The sequence below is a fragment of the Rhinolophus ferrumequinum genome, chromosome 25 (assembly GCF_004115265.2).
Source record: "Rhinolophus ferrumequinum isolate MPI-CBG mRhiFer1 chromosome 25, mRhiFer1_v1.p, whole genome shotgun sequence".
NCBI classification, from domain to species: domain Eukaryota; kingdom Metazoa; phylum Chordata; class Mammalia; order Chiroptera; family Rhinolophidae; genus Rhinolophus; species Rhinolophus ferrumequinum.
In genome coordinates, this window is record NC_046308.1 from 22843621 (window position 1) to 22852060 (window position 8440).

Genomic DNA, 8440 nt, shown 5'->3' on the forward strand with positions numbered 1-8440 from the left:
CTTATCTCTAAAGCCAGATGGTGGCTCTGCACTCCCCCCACCACTACCAGGGAGGCAGCTTGGAGCCAGAGAGAGCATTCTCTCTGAAGCCACGGGGGGGGAGGGGGGGGGTAAGGGGAGGCCTGAGGGCCCGGGCACACAGGGCAGGCAGGAGCTGAGTGGCCCCTTCCAGACCAGGCCATTGTAAAGGTAGGCGGGGGGGGGGGGGGGGGGGGACATCAGCCAAGCGCCCTGCCAGCAAGAGGACAAACCTGCACCCAGAGGTCAAGTCTGGCACAGACATCTAAGGGCACATGGTCTGCCTGGCGGAGGGGCGGGAGCTGGGGCTGTGGGGACTGGGTCTTATGCCCACCAGATTGGGGCTTCAGCCTGGGGAAGCAACCAGGGCTGGGGAAACAGAGATTGGAAGCCTGGCTAGGAAAGCCGATGACCAGCTTATCCCCAGAGTTTCCCTCAGAGGGTCCCGGACTCCCCGACCAGCTGCCTCTTCTGGGCCTGCACAGGCCTCTGCCATCCTCATCAGGCTGGTCTGGGGCAGAGGCAGATTCTGACCCAGTTAATGACAGAGCCTCAGCTGGGCCCACACATGAAGCCACACTTCATCTTGGGATTGGGCTAGGGAGTCCTGGACATCAGGACACCCAAGGCCAAGGAGTGGGCATAGCCTCCTCAGAGCAGCTTTGAGGATTGCTCCAACCCCAGGAGACAGTCCGGGGTAGGTGCCAGCTCTGGGCACAGTGCAGGGGGCTCTGGGGGCTCCATGGCCCCCCCCAGGCGGGCTTCCTCAGACCACTATCTCCCTCAGTCATTCTGGTTATGGCAGGGGAGACCACCTTTTCTTCCTCCTCCTTCACCACTTCACCCTCCCACCCCCCTCACCTCCTTTCTTAAATTATAAAAGCAACATGACAACATGATAAAACTTGGAAAACAGTTTGATTTGCGATATGGAACAAAACAACCAAGGTAAGTGTTTAGAAATTCAGTTAAAAAACACACCAAAACAAAAAAACCTCTTGAAAGGCACTTCTTGCCCAGAGAGATTAAAACAATGTAAAGTCGCTGAAGATGAAACAGTTTCAATATAAGAGCTATACATTTTAGAGTCAAAACTTATGAGTGTGTTTCATTGGCAAAAACGAGCTGCAATTTGGTGCATTTAACATCTGCTTGCATCATCATGTTCGAGAATTGAAACCTCACTTCATGAAGCTGGTTCTCAGCAGCCACCGCTAAAGCCCAGGAGGGCTGGGCCTCAGCGGGAGAACATTCCCCTTTCACAGCAGCCTCTCCTCAGCCTCCTGGCTCAGCCACGGTGGCAGACACAGGCTGCTGAGTGCTGCGTGCCATCCATCTCTCCATGCCTGATCCCGCCAGTGTGGCACACGTGAGCAGGTCCTTCCATTTTTAAAATATGAAGTATTTGATATAAATACACTGAGAATCGATGTCAGAGATCAGATATGAAGCATAATAATTACAGACCCACCAACCAACCTCAAGCAGCATCTGGCCAACAATGTTGAAGCTCTGTCTGCCCCTTTGAGCGCTCACCTTCTCTGTCATCTTTAAAGATGATTTCTTTATAGATTTACCACATGTGTATATCTCCTTACACACCATTATTCCTTTTTGCTGGTCTTTTTATGAAAAGGTATAAAAAGAAGGAAAATGAAAAGACTTTATTGTTTGTTGTATGTATTCTACTTCATGTTTTCGTCCCTCAGTGTTCTGTTTCTCAGATTCATCCATGCGTGCTGTGTGGGTTTCTGGCTTTTTGTAGAAACAGAACAGCCATGAACATTCTCAACAGGGCTCTCAGCGCTCCATATACACATATATACACAGGTTTCTTGGGGATATACCAAGGAGTGAAACTGCTGGGAAAGATGGCTGTCAAATTTCCAGGGCCCAGTGCAAACCAAAACATGGACCCCTTGATATATTACTAGGAATTTCAAGACAGCAGCAGTAGAGCATTGTGCCAGGTGTGGGCACCTGTGACCACAGGTGCACCGCCAAGAGGCTTACCTGCGTCTTCGCCCAGCCAGCGGAGTCATGCAAAGGGCTTGTGCCTTGGGGTGGCAGTGCAGAGAATGTCTGCTGTTCTCCATCCTCAGCAGCACTTGCTGCCATCAGACTTTTTAATTTTTGTCAATGTAATGAGTGTAAAATTCCATCTCCTTGAGATTGCACTTTGCATTTCCTTGATCACCCTAGAAAGCAAGTAACTTGGGTGTGTATTGACCATTGGGTGACATTTTTTTTAAGGAACAGGGGTCAGAGTCGGACGATTGTTCTGTTCTTGCCCCTAAATGACCATGTGGGCTTGGGTAGGTCACTCCCCTCCTGGGGCCTCATTTTTCTCATCTGAACAAGAGACATGCTGCTTTGTAGTTCTGCCATTACATTGTACCTCCTTTGGGCAAGGGCCATGTTCTTTTCATCTTTGTATCTTCAGCTCGGGGCCTGCCCCTGAGATGCTGTCATCATGCATCTGTCACATCTACTGAACGAAGGCGATCATTCACCAGGTGGTTCTGTGTCAACAAAGGTGCACAGGAGGGGGACTTGCCTCTAGAAGCAAGAGGTATGGCAGGCAGAGGGGCAGAAAGCAAAGACCTGGTCAAAACCAGCCTCTGCCAACTTCTGCCACCTTGGGCAAGGGAACTTCACCTCTCTGAGCCTCTGTTTTCTCATCTGCAAATGGAGAGGATGGCATTCCCTTCCTAGGATTAGCATGAGGACTGAATTAGATGTGAATCGGTGGTTATACTTTTCACTCTGAGTGCTAGGATGCATTCCATAAACCCAATCTTCACCCTGAGAAATAGCTCCTTTCTCTAGGCCCCAAATCTTTTCTCTGTCAGTGAGGAGAGTGGGCCCATTACTGATTCCCCACTGATGGGCCCCGGAGCTACGGACCAAGACAGAGGTTCGAAATTAGAAAATGGGTACCCTCCTGAGCTAGAGCTCCAGCTGAGTGTTGATGGAATGCTTGGATGGCTTGATTCTTCCACCAAGCTTCTGAGTGACCCCAGGTAAGAGAGTGGGGATCGCCAGCGCCTCACCCCATGCCAAGTGACCTGTGGTGGGCAAAGGCTGCATCTCCAGCTACCTCGCAGACAATGTCCCTGAAAGTCATGTAGACACTTCTGACACTGTGTGTCCAAAACTCACCACCCTCCCACCAAGTTCCACCTCATCATCTCAGGGATTGACATCGCCATCCATCACCCAGTTGCCCACAACAGAACCCAGGAGCCACCTCCGCCCTCCTCCCCCTACCTCATCATCTCCAGGTACCTCCGAACCTTCTTAAGGAGGGTTCATATAATCTGTTGTCCCAAGGGTAAACCTTTGAGAATGAGCAGGGCCGACAGACCCTTAATGATTGACCTGGAACAACAGGCAACGACCAGGACATCTGGTCACTATGCATAACAAAAGGCATGGACAATGAATAATGAAGGTAGTAACTCCAGAAATGCCACAGTAGCCCAAAATGGAACACAGCCTAGATCTCCACGAGCTGGAGTTGTTCCTAGGATGGAATCCTACTCAGCATTTAAAAATGCTGTTCCTCAATAATTTTAAGGAGCTTAAATAGAAAAATTAGGAAATATAAATAATTAGAAAAATGTAAAAATCAGGGGAAAAACTTAAAATAAATGATGTTAAATAACAAAACCAAAATATGAAAATGTGTCTAATTATGTACATACATGTACAAATATACAAAGAAATGCATATATTCTACCCACACATAGAAAATTGGAATCCTAATTACCTCAGGGTGGTTGGATTTCTATTTTAGTTTTTGCATTTTCCAAATTTTTATGAGTATGTTTTACTTTTAAAATCAGAATTTAAATTTTAAAAAAAGAGCGTTAACGTTATTTCAAGATACCAAAATGGTGCATTCCTTTATAAATGTTTGCTAGCCCTCTGGTCTGAACTTTGGGGTGGGGAACTGGCAATCAGAGTCCCCTTCTCCATGGAGCTCTGCTGCTGGCAGGGCAGTGTGCCCAGGAGTGAGCGGGAAGTGCCAGGAGGACCAAGCACGTGGACGGAGGCCTGGCGGCCTGCCTAGTTGGCAACACCTTCTGAGTAGAAGAAGGCAGGCCCAGAGAGACCTAGAGACGGAGTGAGGATCCTGAGCTTGAGGACAATGACCAGGTGGTCACAGAGGGAGGCCTAGTGACCTGTGACATTCTGAGTGCACCTGGAAGTTGCTGGATGGGTCTCGCCCTGACACTGGTTAGATTGATGCTTTTCAGAACTCCCTTTGGCTGCTGTTGGAGAACAGAAGGGGAAGTCGGGGACCAGGGGGCTGAAGGGGTCAGAGTGGCCCACTGCCAGAAAGGGAATCCTGGAGCCTGGAACTGGGGGCAGGGTGGGGGGCAGGTGGCAGGTGCGTTTAGGAGTCCTGGGTGTACTAGGGCCGGGGAGACATCTTTTCTTTTTTTTTTTTTTTTAAAGATTTTATTGGGGAAGGGGAACAGGACTTTATTGGGGAACAGTGTGTACTTCCAGGACCTTTTTCCAAGTCAAGTTGTTGTCCTTTCAGTCTTAGTTGTGGAGGGCGCAGCTCAACTCCAGGTCCAGTTGCCGTTGCTAGTTGCAGGGGGCACAGCCCACCATCCCTTGTGGGACTCAAGGAATCGAACTGGCAACCTTGTGGTTGAGAGCCCACTGGCCCATGTGGGAATCGAACTGGAAGCCTTTGGAGTTAGGAGCATGGAGCTCCAACCACCTGAGCCACCGGGCTGGCTCAAGACATCTTTTCTATCCACCCATTTAACAAACATCTATTTGCACTGAGTTTGTAGATAAGACCTGAGACGTATGCAAATTAACATATGGGCGGGGGAGAACAAGGGGTTGGGCTACTATAGACCACTTAAACATGCATGAAGAGGGCATGACGTCTCATCACTGGAAAGGGGAGGAACAGCATTCTGGGCAGAGGGAACAGAAAGCTAAGCTTTCTTGTAGGGTAGGTCTACTAATAATGAACTCCCTCAGCTTTTGTTTATCTTGAAATATCTTAATTTCTCCTTTATTCTTTAAGGATAATTTTGCTGATATATATGAAGAGACTTCCAGGCAAGATGGCAGAGTAGGTAAATGCTGTACTTGTTTCCTCCTATGACCACATTAAAATTACAACTAAATTATAGAACAATCAACCTGTAGAACCATCTGAAGACTAGCTGAACAGAACTCCTATAACTGAGGAAATGAAGAAGAGGCTACATTGAGACTGAATATGTAGAAATTCATTACTTTTAATGTTAGAATAGCAGTGATACATTTTTAGAAATACTAGATGAGAAGCAATTTGTATTCTGTTGAGTACAACTAGCCCTATCCAGCCAGAAGTCTGGGTATCTAGTGCCTTAGTGATCTCTTCTCTCTGAAGTCACCTGGGGAAAATGCTCTATCTTAGTCCCAGCTTTCTAGAAGATAAGCTAATTCCACCAGTATTATCATAAAAACTTTGCTCTGATTTGGATTAAATAAGATAATTGAGTGAATTGTAACTACTAAGAAAACTACCATGTGATAATATGTCTTTTCTACCCCAAAAGGGTAGATCACTATGATACATATGCATAACTGGTTTGTAATATTTCTTTATGTATGATATGAGTTGCTTCTTCCTTTCAAATAAATGCAGAAACATTAGTTGTATTTAGGGACATGGGGATCATAAAACGATATTTTGTTTGTTGGGCCCATACTTAGAAGAAATGAATAAAAATGGAGGAATGGAAAAAAAGGATAATTTTTCTGGATATAGAATTCTTAGTTGACACATCTTCTTTCTTCCTTCCTTTCTTCCTTCCTTTCTTCCTTTCTTTCTTTCTTTCTTTCTTTCTTTCTTTCTTTCTTTCTTTCTTTCTTTCTTTCTTTCTTCCTTTCTTCCTTTCTTCCTTTCTTCCTTTCTTCCTTTCTTCCTTTCTTCCTTTCTTCTTTCCTTCCTTCCTTTCCTTTCTATTTGTCGTTTCACTGCCTTCTGGCCTCCATGATTTCGATGAGAAATCAGCTGTTAATATAATGTTATTGAGAATTCCTTGTAAATAACGACACCTCTCTCTTGCTTTCAGAAAAATTTTTTTTATTGGAAAAGGAGAACAGGACTTTATTGGGGAACAGTGTGTACTTCCAGGACTTTTTTCCAGTCAAGTTGTCCTTTCGATCTTAGTCGTGGAGGGTGCAGCTCAGCTCCAGGTCCAGTTGCTGTTGCTAGTTGCTGGGGGCACAGCCCACCATCCCTTGCGGGACTCGAGGAATTGAACTGGCAACCTTGTGGTTGAGAGCCCACTGGCCCATGTGGGAATCGAACCCGCAGCCTTCGGAGTTAGGAGCACGGAGCTCCAACTGCCTATTTAAGTTTGTGTGATTACTTGTCAAATTGTACTGTGATCAGAGGATTTGACCTGAACAATATTTTGTTTATTTGAATTTACTAAAACTTTTTGTGGTCCAGTGTGGGATACTTTTTTGTATTTTATGTAGGTGTGGATAGAATTCAACATGTATTCTTATGCCTTACTAATTCTGTTGTTTAACTCATCTTCATTTTTGTTTACTTTATATATCTGTCTGGTAGTGGTGTGTAATATATTTTACTATCACTGTTACTATTGAAACTAACCGTATTTCTAAAGATTTTTGTTTCCTGTTTTGTGTTGCTGTGTTATTTGGTGCATTTGATTTCACAATGCTTTTTTACACAATATATATATTTTTGGTACATCTTTTTTTAAACAACAGTATATGTTCAGAGTTTGCTCTTTGAGCTGATCTGAGATTTTCATATAGAAATTTTGTTACTCATACTTTCTTCTTTATTTACATTTGCCTTATTTGTTACACCTAGTATCACTTTCCATCATCAAATTTTCTGGTCTTCTGATACCGTTTTTGTGATTCTTTGCCATTTCTTTTCCATTTTCAATGTGAAGAAAGTGTCTAGTACACTTCTTGGAACAGGATTCTTGATTTTTGCTGTATAAATTAGATTTTCCCCTTCATCTCCTATAATAATTTATAAGGTAGACATAAAGATTTTTATGCCACAAAAAAGCTTTTCACACTGAAAAAATATATAAAATTATACTATTTTTTAAAAATAACTTTTATCTTTATTGATGTAAAACAAGACCTAGTGCCTTGCTTTTTTACCTTCTTTCTCCCTCTTTGGTTTTCATTGCATTAATCTGAGGTTAAAAGCCCTTCTATTTTAAAAATGCCTCTTTCAATTTTTTTCTTTTGCATTTTATTTGTTACCATAGCAACAATTATTTCAACTTATCAGCATCAAACAGGCTATACCGAGTTGTGTTTTTATTCAGTTACCTCTCTGTCTTTCGCTAGTTGCAAGGCTCATTGTCAGTTCTTTTCTCATTTCATCATTCATGAGTTTCTGATTCATATCTTGGTGATGTATTGTACAATTCTGAGTAATTTTTCCAGAAAAGGGAGTTAATTGGGTAGTGTATTAGTCAGAAACTCTGTGGTTTCAAGTGATAAGAATCTAACTCAAATTGACTTCAGTAAAAATAGAGAATACATTGACTCATGAACCTATAAAGTCCAGGCTCAGCTGAGAACAGCCTCAAACTATGTCCCCAAATCTGAATTCTGCTTTTCCTTCTCACCTACATTCTCAGAGAGAATTTCTCACTTCGTAGCATGTTTGACTCCAGACACGTACTCACTGCCCTAGCACCCCAACAGAAAGGGAGCACCCCCTTCCCAATTGTTTCTTTATTTTTATTTATTTATTTTTTTATTGGGGAAGGGGAACAGGACTTTATTGGGGAACAGTGTGTACTTCCAGGCCTGTTTTCCAAGTCAAGTTGTTGTCCTTTCAATCTTAGTTGTGGAGGGTGCCATTCCGCTTCAAGTTGTTGTCCTTTCAGTCTTAGTTGTGGAGGGCGCAGCTCAGCTCCAGGTCCAGTTGCCGTTGCTAGTTGCAGGGGGCACAGCCCACCATCCCTTGCGGGAGTCGAACCGGCAACCTTGTGGTTGAGAGGACGCACTCCAACCAACTGAGCCATCCGGGAGCTCAGCGGCAGCTCAGCTCAAGGTGCCGTGTTCAATCTTAGTTGCAGGGAACGGAGCCCACCATCCCTTGCGGGACTTGAGGAATTGAACTGGCAACCTTGTGGTTGAGAGCCCACTGGCCCATGTGGGAATCGAACCGGCAGCCTTCGGAGTTAGGAGCATGGAGCTCTAACTGCCTGAGCCACCGGGCCGTCCCCCCAATTGTTTCTTAAAAAGACTGAGTGTCATTGTCCTGGATCAGGTCACACATGCATCCTTTGAACTAATATCTGTGACTCTGATTGGGGAGCCCTGGGTCACATGCTTGCTCACAAGAGTGCAGAAGAGACAGAAGACAGTTCACCAACAGAAAATTTGGTTG